The 15,912-nt window shown below is 29.9% G+C and overlaps 1 non-coding gene across 1 annotated transcript; it reads left to right on the forward strand.

Annotated features, from left to right (window-relative positions):
• The first annotated feature begins 9,118 nt into the window (after nucleotides 1-9,118).
• On the forward strand, nucleotides 9,119-11,617 carry LOC137818011 (uncharacterized). The gene is made up of 4 exons (XR_016516160.1): nucleotides 9,119-9,425; nucleotides 9,516-10,073; nucleotides 10,442-11,231; nucleotides 11,350-11,617. It is a non-coding gene; the product is annotated as an uncharacterized LOC137818011 (transcript).
• The last annotated feature ends 4,295 nt before the right edge of the window (nucleotides 11,618-15,912 follow it).

Below are 15,912 nucleotides of genomic sequence, written 5' to 3' on the forward strand. Positions count from 1 at the left end.
TTTTCCAATTGATGTTAAACATAATTTTTTATATTAATATAAATAAATAATATTTTCAATTGATGGCATTTAGGATTTTATCAACCAATGTTGATTAGAACATAACTCATAATTATTAACCAATGTTAATCAGACTTTTCTCAATCAACATTAATCAAGGTTTTCTCAATCAACATCTGATCATGGTAGTTAATCAACATTAGCACGACTATTTTTTCAAGTTATAAGAGCTAGGATTGTTTTATCGATGCGAATGAGACTTTTTTTTTATTAATGTAATTCAAAGTTTTTTAGTCAATTGTTTTTTATCAACAAAGAATACTTTAGTCTATGTTTTAGTCAATGTTTATATGAATTATTTTTTAGTTGAAATTGATGCAGTTATTCATTTGTTAACATGGTCCAAAGTTATTTCTTGGTTGATGATCTCTATCAAAGTTGTTGCGGGTGACATCAGTTGTCCCGTGATGGAGGTTAAGTGAGCCAAATCACAATTGAATCGTGATGTTTGGATTGATATGCTCTTCAGTAGTAAAAATTGCATCCTGATTATGAGCTATAATTTTTTATCTAATGGTAAGTGCTTGAACCAAAAACTGGTATCAAAACTAAGGTCATAAGTTTGATTCTCGACAGAACAATTGTTGTAAGTGATATCAATTGTCCCATAACAAATATGAGATATGCTAATGCGAATGCAGGCTTCTCACACATCTGAATGAAACCCATATTGGTGTCCATCAAAATGAGGTATAATCTTCCTTACCACCTATGTTGGTGTCCATGTCGATGAGGTTGAGGCTACAACACATGTCAGTGAGGTTGGGGTTACAACACATATCGGTGAGGTTGTAGACTTAACGTTGTGATAGAGATTGTAGTCATTGATAAATGCAGGAGGAAATGGAAGGAACAACAAGAAGCACATGGATGCTGATAATGAGAACATCAAACTCAAAGGATATGATGGTGTCGTTGAAAAATTTTGCTAACTTGTCAATATCGTTGTGGAAGTTTCGGATGCGTACAAGTTCATGTTTTCAAGACCCAAATGCATTACATCTTTTTTAGAATGGATGAAGAAAGTTCTTACATCAATTCTAAAACAACCAACCTAAAATGACTTTCATTTTCTACAAGATACATCAATTTTAATCCCAAAACAAAATTAAAGTAAAATTTGTTTCCGTAATAGTCACATGACAAACTCTCTCAAAAAAAGGGCAAAATGAATAAAGTATAGAGAAACAATAAGAATACCATCCAAATAAAATTAACCTTATATTTATGAAAAAAATAAAATAATAAATAATGACCTATAACATGTTTTTAGGTACATTATTAGAGTCTTTAACATCCTAACTAGAATTATAGATATTAGTCTAATGATGAAAAATCTTTGGTGGAGAGCGGTCTTCTCCCCCTCCCCTAGAAGGTTGTTATTATCTTAGGTATCACTTCAAAGACAATTAATTTGATGAAATATCTTTAAAAATCTTAACAATTATTTTTCAATATAAAAACAATAATTTTAATTAAAAATTATTGTATATATAAAGGAGATTATTTTGTATATTTATTTTATTTTTAATTATTTTAAAATTAAAAATAAATACAATTTTATTTATCTAATCAAAATAACGGCACACACTTCAACCACTCCAACCACTCCAAGAAACTAGTCACGCTTATTCTCTGTTTTTTCTTTCATGTAAATTTTTAATTTATATGGTTAATTAACTTATTTTTATTCAAGTTTTTAAATCATTAAAATAAGATAATATAATAAAAAAAATACAAAACACCTAAGTTTTGCTAGTTAAATATAAAATGTGCTCACCTCAATCCTTGCTTTTGAGCTATAAAGCCACCACGGAGACAAACTTGGAACGAGAAAAACTCTTCATCATCACCCACAAAAACTTCATCTCGTGTGTCTCTCACTCTTCTTTATGAATATTTTCCTCCTCGTGTACCTGCAACTTTGTAAAACTTATTTTGTCAAACTTTATATATATATATATATATATATAAATAAATAATATTTAACAATTAGTTATAAAAAATATAACGCGCAAATCACCTCAAATAAAGTAGGCTATATTGACTTAATTTATTGATAGAATAAAAAATTAATAAAATTAGTATGTCACTCAAAATATGTATTAAAATTAATGAGTTTAATTAGCATTAATTTTAATATTTATATTTATTTAAGTTAGTACAAAATTAATAATTTTTTATTTTATTAAATTAATTTTTATTTTATTTTATTTTTTATATTTATTAAAATTAATGTAAATATTAATCATATTTATTTTTTATATTTATATTTATTTAAATTAACGTTATCTTAATTCGTACTAATCTAATTATTTTTAATAAATATTTATCGAACACTAGATATATTTATTTTAATATTTATATTTATTTAAATTAAAATTAACTTATTTATGTTTATTAAAGTTAACTTTAAATTGATATTAATTTTATTTATTCTTTATATTTATTTAAATTAATTAAATTTATCATAATATTTTTAATATTTATTTAAGTTCATATCGATTTAATTGATACTAATTTTATTTATTTTATTTTGTTATTTAAAATATGAATTTCAAATAAACTATAATTTAAAATCTTAAATTTAAATATGGTAAAATGTTGTTATCTATGTGAGTCTACGTGTTTTTAATCGTTGAGAGTTTTGGATTTATCTCTAATTTTTTTTATAAGAATGTTCTCCACACAATCTTCCTCGTCCACATTTCTTCTTTTTTTACATTTTATTGCCTTTTCAATAAAAAAAAAATATCCATTATTGATTCAGTGTGTATTTTTTATGATGATGAGACTAAATTCGTTGTTAAAATTGGTTGTAAAATTCAAATTTTACCTAGTGGTAGTTGGTTGAAATGTTAATAAACTTCAATCTATGCTCATGATAGTTATTGTAAAAGAATTATAATTTAAGGTTTCTCTCAATGAACTATCAATATCTTTTTAAGTTAGAGAGTTAACATAAATTGTTTATTAAGGTTCACATTCATACAATAAAATAAATATAACTATTTTTTGTGTGAAATATGCCTAGATTAATGAAAAAGACAAATGAATAATGTTTCTCGTGAATGAGTTACTAAATCAAACTTCACACAAAGGCTACCAAAATTAACACTCTCACTTAACCTAAAACCCCTTCACTTTAAGTGAAATAAAATAAACTCACAAATTTAAATACTTTAGACACATATTACGAGCTCAACCCAACATATTAATCAAATTCAATTTAGACTTGTATTACATTTGTTTCTCTTTTACAATTTTAATTATGTGTTTATAGGTAATAATAAGTGAAAAAAGTTAGTAATAATTAAAAGATGTATTAAAATATAAACAAAATACTAATGAAAAGAAATTAAATAAATTAAAAACTAAAAAATAACTAAAGTAGTTTAAAAACTCCTAAAATAAGTTACTTTAAGATAGTTCATTAAATATTTTTTTTATGGCGAAACTATCTATAAGTTATCAAATAAGTTAATAACTACGCTAGTCAAACTAATTACAATTTAAGAGTGAAAAAAGGAAAAAGATCAGATAACATCTTAATTTAGATTATAATAATCAGACAAAATACTTCATGAAATAGGTTAGAATTTATTTAAAAAAATTATCCATCCAATTCATCCGTTAATATAATTTTATAATAAGTATTCAATTCATTCTCAAAATACTCCAGTGCATATGATATAAATATTTAATACACATAATAAAAGTAGTTACGTTGATTAATATATACTAATAATATCATGAAATTAAATTTTATTTCAGAGATATTTATAAAATTAATTGGTTTAAGTGATAGTTATATTTTGTGACACTACTTATACTTTAACAATTTCAACCAATAAGAATGAATTATGTTTTAAAGTAAGATTGGATTGTATTGTGAATGAACTCATAAGAAAACACCTTCAATGTGGTAGATAATACTTCACGTTATATTAATGATCTAAAAATAAAAAATTAATTAATTTAAAATTGATTTATATTAAGAGAAAAATATTTTCTATTTGTTTCTTATAAGATAAGATGCACTATACTTTAAAAATTCGTTATTTTTTTATTTTATATAACAGATTTTCAATATATATTTATGAAAACATATTTTGTAAAACAAACTTAAAATATATATATATATATATTTTCTTAAATTAAGATTTAATTATTACAAACTTCAAATTTCATCAAAAGAACTAATTAAATTTTGATAAATAATTAATAATTAATAGATCTCATTAACCCTTAATGAAATAAAATTGATGAATTTTCTTTTTGTAAAATGTTGATTTAATTTAGAAGAAGTATATGTAGAATGAGTGTTGAATTCTTTTCCACCCATGATATATATCAACAAACAGTTATAATAAAGTAGATATTATAAATGATGCAGTTAAGTAAAGCGAATAGTAGAGAAGATAAAAAATTAGATGTATAATGAAGTTTGAATGTGTAGGAATCAGCTAAGGAAATCGATCCATTAAAAGAGTGGAAGGAAGTGGGAAGGGTATGAAGGATGTTATACCTTGAGTGTACCATAAACTCAGAATGAGGAAAGCTGTTCTTAGTCTTCAGCAGAGCAAATTACCTGTGTTATTCCAAATCGTAAGCAATAAACTGAATGAGATGAAAAGAGGAAAAGCTGAGATATGTTGCTAAACTTAGTTCAAATATATGCATCATGGTGTAGTCTACCTGAAGAAAACCGAGTTAAAAATGGCACCACCAAGGAAATGGGGAAAGCATAGAAATAGAAAACATCTTCACTTTTCTCTGAGAGGGTTCAACCAGTGGCCAGTGTTCTACCCAAAGAATATAGTAATAGTATTAGAAAACTAATCGTTTAAAGTAATAAATAATTGTTTGGAGACCAATCTTGAGTCGTCTTTAAAACCAGTGTGTTCATTGGTGGAGCAAAAGTAAAGTAAAATACTTTAAACGATTACTTTAAACAATTATTTATTACTTTAAACGATTACTTTTCTAATACTATTACTATATTCCTTGGGTAGAACACTGGCCACAGGTTCTCAGAGAAAAGTGAAGATGTTTTCTATTTGTATGCTTTCCCCATTTCCTTGGCGCTTTCCTCATTCTGAGTTTATGGTACACTCAAGGTATAACATCCTTCATACCCTTCCCACTTCCTTCCACTCTTTTAATGGATCCATTTCTTTAGCTGCTTCCTACACATTCAAACTTCATTATACAACTAGTTTTTTATCTTCTCTACCATTCTATATCATTACCTTTACTTAACTGCATCATTTATAATATCTACTTTATTATAACTGTTTGTTGATATATTTCATGGGTGGAAATCAATTCAACACTCATTCTACATATACTTCATCTAAAATAAATCAACATTTAAAAAAAAAAATTCATCAATTTTATTTGATTAAGGGTTAATGATCTATTAATTATTTATCAAAATTTAATTACTTCTTTGATTAAATTTAATGAATCAAAATTAATCCAATAGTTTTTAATAATTAAATCTTAATTTAAGAAAAAATATATATTTTAAGTTTGTTTTACAAAAATATGTTTTCATAAATATATATTGAAAATCTGTTATATAAAATAAAAAATAACAATTTTTTAAGGTATAGTACCTCTTATCTTATAAGAAACAAATAGAAAAATACTTTTCTTTGAATATAAATCAATTTTAAATTAATTAATTTTTTATTTTACATCATGCACTAGTACAAAATGATGAAAATAATACTCTTTATTAAGTGTCTAATTTCAGTAATATTTCATATTAAAATATAGACACTTATGAAGATTTATTGCTAATTTACATATAAAATAATTTCTAATTTATGAATTTATACCTTTTTATATTTTTTATGATCTTTATTTGAATAAGAGTATTTTATTCCTAAATTTGGTGTTAATTGCAGATTTCTAAGGAAGATTGGAGATTTGGATTAAGATGAATGATTGAGCTAAAAAGATAAATATAGAAGGTCCCAGAATAGAAAAAGATGCAAAGAAAGATTGAGCTTTTTTTATGTTTTATCATTTAGTCCATTAGCACTACAGGAAACAACCTAACCCTAGAAAACTAGGATAAATAGAGGGCTAGAGGCTCAACCCTAGTGTGCCAGATTGAGAGGAAAACATCATAGAGTGAATTGTAACCCAATTGGGAGAATGGAAGGTGTTAGAAGTATGTGTGGCTAATTCTACCTTTGGGATTGAGAGTAATCTACTCAAACTCTTATGTATTGAAGTGATATTTATATATTAATATTCAGTTCTTTATTGATTATTGGTATTGTTGTTTTACTTTTAACTTTCCGTGACAAATTGAGGATCCTAAATCTGACCAGGAGGTATTTTTAGGGTTTGGACCTAAACAACAATACTTAACATATTTGAGTGTTAGGAATAGACTTGAAAAATAAATGTTAATTGCTATTAAACGTCCTAAGTTCTAAGTTGTTCTTATAATTATGCGAGGGATTGATAGTTAGGGGAGGGGACATTTCTTAAGGATTTTATATGCGAGGAATTGATATAAATGATTTTTATATGGGTATCAATTTCAATCAAAGAACTTAATATATTGACATGCTAATCAAAATACATGAGAGTGAAAGAGATGAAACATAATCCCTATTTTTCCAATTGAAACAACTAATTCTTTGTTTGATTTCTTATTGATCATCACCAACACAACCACTTTCGATACATTTTTAATTGTTTTGTTCTATATTTAGCGATTATTGTACTTGATAATTCATTGTTCTTTGTGGGATAGATATTCGTCCTTAGGGACAATTATTACTTTTGACAAAGCGGTGCATTGTTGAGTATAATTTCCTAAATATTGGAAATATTTTAATTGTTGTGATTTTGTTTATTTTATTTTATTACAAATTAGATTTGATTTGATTATAGATTTGCTGTTTTAAAAAAAAGAAAGTTGTTGTTTTTATTTTCTTTTCTTTACGTTATTTATTTTAGTTTATTTTTATTTTTATTTTATTTTTATTTTTTTTTGTTTTATTATATTTTTTTTTAGTTTTTTTTGGTTTAGTTTACGTAGTTTTATTTAGGTTTAAGTAATTGTTATTTATATGTTTTAATTAAATATTTTTCATTACTAGTTTTAGTTTTTATTTCTACATAAGCTAGTTAGTTAGAATATTAGTTAGTTGTTTACAATTATGGTTTTCAGTTTTATTCTTTTTTTTTAGCTTTATTTTATTTTATTCCTAGTATTTATTTTTTATTTTTAAGTACATTATTTCTTTTTTTAGTGTTTTTTTATTCTATTTTTAGTTTTGGTTTTATCTATCTATCTATATATATATTAATATTTTATTTATTTTTCTCTTAACGTCATTTTAGTGTTTTATTTTTGTTTTTGTTTTATTTTATTTTGCAGATTTTTTTTTATTTTTATCTTCAAATTTATTTTGAATTTATTTTATTTTATTTAAAGAAAAAAAAATATTCACTAATATGTTTTAGGAAGAAAGCAACATGGCACAAGAACAAGCACCACCTCCTAGGAGGACACTTGGAGATTATGTCATGTACCAAGGACCAAGGCATTATTCTAGTATCGCAATACGTGCTACCGCTACGGCCTTGAAAATAAATCTCAATTTTCTCACTCTCTTCATTACCCATCAATTCAAAGCAATGGATCATGAGGATCCATTTTAGAATTCTTGAATTTTGTTTCCAGCTTTATTGCAATTCAGTTTCTTCATATTTTTTTCTCATATGATTTACTTCTAATTGTGTTTCTGAGATATTGTAAATTTTATTCTCCAATTCTTCTACTCAAATTTTGTTTCCCATTACGAATGAGAGAAGTAACTTGGACTTTTGCTTTACAAGACTCATTCATAGCAGTAGATGTTTCTTTCAAATTGGTCATGTACTAGATCGTTAGCAGATATAATAAAAGAACTGGAGATTAGGCAAGTTGTTTGGTCATGTGATAGTTGTAAGAGCTCGGGACCTGATGACTTCAACTTATCTTTTATAAAAAAAATAGTGGCTTAGGATTAAAGTTGACTTATGTAAAGTGGTACAACTATGATTCCTAAATTTCTATGCCCCCATAATTTTAATGATTTTTGGCCAATATCTCTAATTGGATGTATGTACAAAATTATCTTGAAATTTTTAGCAAATAGGCTAAAAAAGGTTCTTCCAAAAGTTATTGACCAATCTCAATATGCTTTCTTATAGGGTAGAGATCTTCTTGATAGTGTTTTGGTTGCAAATGAGATGATTGATGAGGTAAAATGTAAGGGTAAAAAGTGCATCATTGTAAAGGTTGACTTCGAAAAAACTTATGACATGATAAGATGGAATTTTTTGGAATATATGATGTCTAGACTTGGTTTATGTAGTGCTTGAATTAGGTGGATGGTGAACTTCCTTAAATCTGAATCTATCTCCATTTTAGTTAATGGTAGTCCAACAAGTATCGGGTGTGCAATAACAAGCATTCTAAGATGCTTCCAACTTATGTCAAGGTTGAAAGTGAATTTTAGGAAAACAAAAATTGGTGGTATTGAGGTACAAAATTTTGAGCTTGATAGTTACTCTAGGATGCTTAATTGTGCGTCCATGATCTTACCCTTTAATTATCTAGGTCTCTGGGTGGGGGGAAATCATTCTAGGTATACTTTTTGGGAACATATGATTAATAAAATTATTTTATAAATTTCTACTAACTTTTGAATCTGAAGAACTGAACTTGCTTTCACAAATTAAGAACTTCAAATTGAAAAGCATCTCGTGACTTAATTTTGGTTTAGAATTTTGAAAAAATCAAAGTATATGCTTTTATCTAGGCAGCTTCCCTAATTCGAAGGACATAGACATCGTTCTCATCATGCTTGCTCATTCCTTAAAAAGAAACGCAAAAATAATTCCTAGAAATACCGCATAGGGAAGTTCCAGAACCTGAGCAATAATTGATTTCAGGCATAAAAAAATTCACTAAAACTGTACATGTATTTTGTTTCTTAATTCATTAATATTCTTTAGTTTTATGTTTCAATTATGACTTCCAATGAAGAGCGAACAAAAAAATTGTGTCATTGTGGCGGAAGCAAGTGGGGACTTCGTAGATGTTCTCTTCAGTTTCCTCACCTTTCCATTGGGAACTATCATTCGGCTTTGGGACAGTTTGGACAAAGTAGGGCTTGAGAACAAATCTGAACAAGTAAGGTCTGAGAACAACTCTGAACAACAAGTAGGGTCTGAGAACTTATCTGAACAACAAGTAAGGCTTGAGAACAACTCTGAACAACAAATAGGGCCTGAGAACAACTCTGAACAACAAGTAGGGTCTGAGAACATATCTGAACTACAAGTAGGTCATGATAACATATCTGAACAACAAGTAGGGTCTGAGAATAGCTCTGAACAACAAGTAGGGTCTAAGAACATATCTGAACAACAAGTAGGGCTTTGTTGCATCAACAAGTTGTGCCAGTTTTGGAACAAATCTGAATAACAAGTAAGACGTGAGGACAATTGTGAACAAGTAGGACCTGGTAATAGATCTAAACAACAAGTAGGTTTTGGTTGCATCAACAACTTGTACAATAGTGTCAGTAATTTGCAACCTCATGATTTCAAGAACAACAATGGCCAGAAAATGTTGTGTTATCCACGCAACCTGTTAGAGAGCTCTTTCCAGAGACTAAAAGTGAAAGTGGATGATACAAAATCCACGAAGTATTTTATGTGCCACAACTGTTTAAAAAAATAAAAAAAAATTGTTGGTGAGTTCTTTTTCTAATGTAAAGTGCAATTGCGGGTCATTCATGAGAAGAGAAACAGAAATGCTGGAAGAGTCTGTTGGTGATGATGGTGTTTTTGTTAAAGGAAATTCTAAGTTATTGATCTATGATAACTTGACAGTACGCTGAAGCTCTCCAAGTGAATCCATTAAACCATCCCTCAAACTTGGACACAAAAAACTCGAAAACCCAAGAGAAGAGCTTATTGACAGGAAAAAGGTAATATTTATCTGAGATGGTACTTGCACGAGTTTTTTTTATGTAAAAATTATTCCTCCAATATTGGATAGTAGGAGTTTGAAGTTTATGCCAATAACAAAAACTAGTTTAGAGGACTACATTAATTATTTTATGTTAAGAATTTCTGAGACATTTTTGTGACTTACACTACTTACCTCTTGTGTATGAAGTTGTTAACCTTCCTCAAGTTATTTAATTAAATTGTAATTGTAGATGCAGAAGGACTTTTGCTTTGTGGTCGTACTTTGATAATGTCAACTGTTATGAATTTTCCTTGTTTAATTATAACTTGAGAGACTTAAAATTTGCTTTTTTTTTTTTTTTTTTTTTTACTTATCTTCTTTAAGATACTTAGCATACTGAAGCAAGCATTAACCTCCAAAACCCCTCTTAGTGATGTCTTGTTGGGAAAAACAAAATAAAATCAAGAGACCGGTCTCTTTCTCACGAGTTATTAGCTCAAATGGTTCCAAAGATTATTTAGAAATCAAGGTAATGGTGAGTAAATCAAAGAACGAGATTATATTTGTTGAAATAGATGGAGATTTTGTCGATTTTCTCTCCACCTTTCTTACAACACCTCTTGGATCTATTATGAATCTTAAGAATGACAAATTGTCCTACTGCCTCATACCACTTGCATATATTTTGAAACTTAAGAATGACAAATTGTCCTTGGGAAGCATTCGTAACTTGTACAAAAGTGTGAAAAATCTCGATCTATCGTGGTTCACAAAGTCATCAAACAAATTCTTATTGAATCCAAAGGTAGCTTCTCATTTTAGTTGTGAGAGAAATCCACTATTAATTGCAAGTCAAGATGAGACTGGCAAATATTGGTATGGCCTTAGAGAAGAGAAAAATGAGAAGGGACGTATCATCTTTGAAAGGAAAATGATTTCAAGGAAACACGATATGCTAAAAGAGCCAAAAGATATCAAACTTTTGGACCCAAGATCTTTAAATGGAGCAAGAAAAGGTGGTGTGGGATTTATAAATAGGTCGTGTCTATTTGTTGTGAGTGATGATCTGGAATTGTCACAAATGACAAATATTAGTAGTACTTCATGTAAATTTATGGATAATCACCCGTTTACTGATTTGGAGGAACATTTGGTGAAAATCAAGAAGTCAAAGGTAATGTTCACAATCCACTCTTGACGACTTGTTCTGTCTATATTGATTTAAGAAAATCTGAGTCATACCAAAGGTTTTATTTAACATTTGTCTAATTATATGTGTCAATTTTTGTCAGGCACTAAACCTGTTGAGGGCTTCTTTGACATCGGACAAAGGAGCTTTTACTCGGGGCCTATCCTTCTTATTGTGGAAGTGGAGATTCCAAAGACTCTTTCCATGTTCTGGTTTCTTGAGAAGGAAGAAAAACAAAAAAGGAAGAAAAAAGAAAAAGAAGAAAAAGTTACCGGAAAGAGAAAAAGAAAAAAGATGAAATTGTAGTAGAAACTACATAGTAGAAGGAAGAGATTAACGATAACTCAGTGCATAAGACAGGAAGAAATTAAAGCCTAAACTTTTCTTAGTTTATGAAATAGTTGTGTTTAAGTGGATTTGATGATTGTGCAACATTTAACTTTTCTTGTTATATGAAAGTAAATGTTGTTCAATAATTCTAAGAGTGCTGCTTCATTGTGTTTCACAACATTTGGAATTAAATTACCAAATTGCTTTGAGAGGTAAGTGAGTTGAACAATCATACCGAAGACATTTCATATAAACATCTAAACAAGTAATTGAAATGGTAGTTAGTTCTAATTAATATATTTCATAGAAGGCTTTGTTGAAGATGGTTGCTGCCCCTTCAAGATTGTGTTTGATGAAGACTTCTATGTACATTTCATATGTATTTTGCTTTGCTTTAAGTGTTTCTTAGGTAGTGCTTAGAGGTTGTTTAAGAGTGGGCTTTTTGCTGAGTAACTCACCTCATAACCACTGGCTATGTGATAAGAACAAGCATAAGTTTTCTTAAACTGTTTTTCACATGTTTTACAAAAACACGTTTACTGCATAAAAATAAATCTAATCTTTTCTAAATAAACAGATTCATTTTTACACTGATGCCTTGACTAAGTCTTGTGAAAATTAGATTTTGTGCATCATGTATTTTGACTAAGTCTTCTATCTTTCAAAACGACTGTGTTTCAAACAGTTAAGCTTTTCTGTTTTCGTTTTGAAAAATAAATATGTTCATCTGTAAATGAATAAATTCTTTTTGTCTCTGGTGCCATATCTAGCTTAAACAATTTTCATTTTTATCTCAGCACCAGAATGGTTGACTAAGTCTCCTCACTTAAAAAAATTCTCTAACTGCTTTTGAAAATAAATCTGTTCATTTTATTTTCAATCTGTTCATTTTATAACAGCTTTAACTGTTTTTTAAAATTCTGTTATAAGTTGGTTTTCTATAAAATGAAAACTTGTTTATGAGTTTAAACATCGTTCATACATTTGCAAAAACAAGTTTTGACAGCAGAGAATTAAGAGTTTACAAAGGATTAGCATTTGTTCTTCAAAGATTTCGAAAATCACAAAGTGCTTGTTCTTGGTTTGGTTCCCAAAGCTTGGTGTGAGGTGCAGCTACTGTTCTAGCAATCTTGCCTACTGGTTTAAGGCAGATCTTTGTATCCTCAATTAGGTGTAGTCGTTTCACTTCTCATTTCTTGTAATAGTTTGGTTGAACACTCTTCTTGATAGGTTTTCTTGAAGAGTGGGTGTGTGCTGAAATAGGTTTTTTCAGCAAGAGTACCTAAGTTCTTGTAGGTTTCAAGAACAGTGGGAATTGTACTTGGTTGTACTGTGTTTTAGTGATTTCCACCTGGTTTTGGTGAAGACTGGATGTAGCTCAGTTGAGTGAACCAGTATAACTACTTGTGTTCATTCTCTCTCACTCTCTGCAATTTCGTTTCTGCATAATTGATAAAACAACAAAGAAATAAATCTGTTCAATTGAAAATAAATCTGTTCTTTCTGGGCGCTGTGCATACTGTTCTTAATTTCTGGAAAACTGTCTGGTTTCAATAAGAACACTGATAATCTGTTAAAGGCTAATAAAACTGGTTGAGTGTGATAGATTGCCTCACAAATTGTCAAGCCCTTAACTGAACCTAAATCACATTAATTGGAATTAAGGTTTGCTGTTTTTGTGTTTCACTATTTTTCAATCTGATATCAGTGTGTGTGCATCTGGAAAATCTATCTGCATAATCTTGTGATTAAACTTGCTGTATAAACGCTTTTCAACTTTGGCACTATTAAACCCAACAATTGGTATCAAGAGCTGGGACTTGTATTTTAATCAAGTTTGTTTGTAATAATGTCTGAGTTTAATGTGCGTTTTGTTGAATGATCTGCTGTTAATAGACCACCTATGTTCAATGGAATGAATTTTGCATTTTGGAAAGTTAGAATGAGAATTTTGATGGAATTCATTGATGCATTAATTTGGGAAGCTGTGATCAATGGACCTTATGTGCCAATGCAGGTTGTCAAGGATGAAGAAGTGGTAAAGCCAAGATCAGAATGGAATGAGACCGAAAGGAGGAAGGCTCAACATGATCTTGTGGCCAAGAATATCATAACCTCTGCATTGACAATTGATGAGTTCTTCAGGATATCCCAATGTAAGTCAGCTAAGGAGATGTGGGAAGTCTTAGAAGTCACTCATGAGGGCACTGAAGATGTGAAGAGGTCAAGAAAACATGCTCTCATCCAAGAATATGAACTGTTCAGAATGCAACCCGAGGAGAGAATTGCTAATGTGCAGAAAAGATTCACCCATATTGTGAATCACCTCACTGGCTTGGGAAAAGAATTTGATAGAGAGGAACTCAACATAAAGATATTGAAGTGCCTCGACAGAAGCTGACAACCAAAGGTGACTGTCATATCTGAAAGTCGTGATCTGTCAAAGCTGGGAACTGCTGCACTGTTTGGAAAGCTAATGGAGCATGAGCTAGAGCTCAAAAGACTCAAAGAGCAGGAAACAACAGAGAGAAAACCCAAAGGTCTTGCACTGAAAGCAACTGAACTGAATGAGATCAAGGAAGAAAAAGAAGATGCTGAAGATGATGACACAATCAGCCTTCTTACAAAAAGATTAAGCAAATTCCTGAGGAAGAAAAGCAAAAATAGGAACCAGCAGAAAAGAAGGTATCCCAAACCCAATGATTCAAGTTCCTCTAAATATACTTGCTTTGGCTGTGGCAAAACAGGGCATATCAAAACAGATTGTCCAGACAATCAAACAAGGAACAAATCTGCCAGTAAGAAATTTGAAAGGAACAAGGGAAGAAGAGCCTACATCTCATGGGAGGAAAATGAAGCATCCTCAACCAGCAACTCTTCAACAGAAGATGAGGAGAACAATTTGTGCTTCATGATGAAGGATGAGGAGTCAAACTCTGATTCAGTAAGTAATTTTTCTGTTGATTCTGATAACTATGATGATTTGCTTGCTGCCTTCAAGGAAACACATGATGAAGCAAATAGGCTAGCTGTAATATGCAATAAGCTGCAAAAGGTAAATAATGTGTTGGCACCTAAAGTAAAAACACTTGAGGAAGAATTGCATAAGGCCAAAACAGATTTGGTAAGCCTTGAACTAAAATGCTTGCATGCCTCTATTAAAACCTGTGAAAACTGCAAAAAATTGGAAAAACAAGTGAAGCATTTGCTGAAAACCCTTTCCAATTTCACCAAGGGAAGAGAAAACCTTGAGTCTCTCCTTGGATCACAGAATGTTGTTTTCAATAAGAATGGTCTTGGTTATACCCCTGGAAATGTAACCAATGTCAAAAAGCTCTCAAGTTTTTTTGTTCCAGCAAAATCAGTTTTCTCAACTTTTAACAGTGGCAAAAAGGCATCTCATGTAACCTGTTTTTACTGCATGAAATCTGGTCACACCTCTAGGTCTTGCATTGCTAGAAAACGTCTTGTGCCTAAGAATTTAGCTAAATGGCTACCAAAGAGAAGGTTTTAATTTGTGCTGGACCCTATACTGAAAAGGGTACCATTTGTATCATTTTTATTCTGTTTTGCAGATTGGCAGCAAGAAAAATCAGTGGTACTTGGACAGTGGCTATTCCAAGCATATGACTGGAGATCTTACAAAGTTTACCAGCTTGAAGCTCAAAGCAGAAGGACATGTAACCTATGGTGATAATAACCGAGGGAGGATTTTGGGCAGAGGCACTGTTGGAACAGGAAACTCAACAACCATTGAGAATGTGCTCTATGTAGAAGGACTCAAACATAGTCTTCTCAGCATAAGTCAGCTTTGTGACAAAGGATACAAAGTGAATTTTGAGTCAAAAGGCTGCACAATCTCAAGTAATTCATCTAGTAAGGTACTGTTTACTGGTAAGAGAGTGAATAACATATATCTCCTGAATATAATGGAAACTAACTCTTCAAATGAGTGTTTGCTGTCCAGAAGTGATGAGTCCTGGCTGTGGCACAGGAGGTTAGCTCACATACACACAAATCACTTGAATAAATTGAAATCTAAAGATTTAGTTTCTGGTTTACCTAACATTAAATTTCAGGACAACAGGCTTTGTGATGCTTGTGTGAAAGGTAAACAAATCAAATCCTCTTTCAAGTTAAAGGATATTGTTTCTACTAAAAATCCTTTGGATGTACTGCACATGGATTTATTTGGACCATCTAGAGTTGCTAGCTTGGCTGGAAATTTGTATGCTTTAGTTGTTGTGGATGATTACTCTAGATTTACATGGACTCTATTTCTTGCACATAAACATGATGCTTACACTGCCTTTAAGAGATTAGCAAAAATTCTGCA

The sequence above is a fragment of the Phaseolus vulgaris genome, chromosome 10 (assembly GCF_051622355.1).
Source record: "Phaseolus vulgaris cultivar YP4 chromosome 10, ASM5162235v1, whole genome shotgun sequence".
Lineage (NCBI taxonomy): Eukaryota > Viridiplantae > Streptophyta > Magnoliopsida > Fabales > Fabaceae > Phaseolus > Phaseolus vulgaris.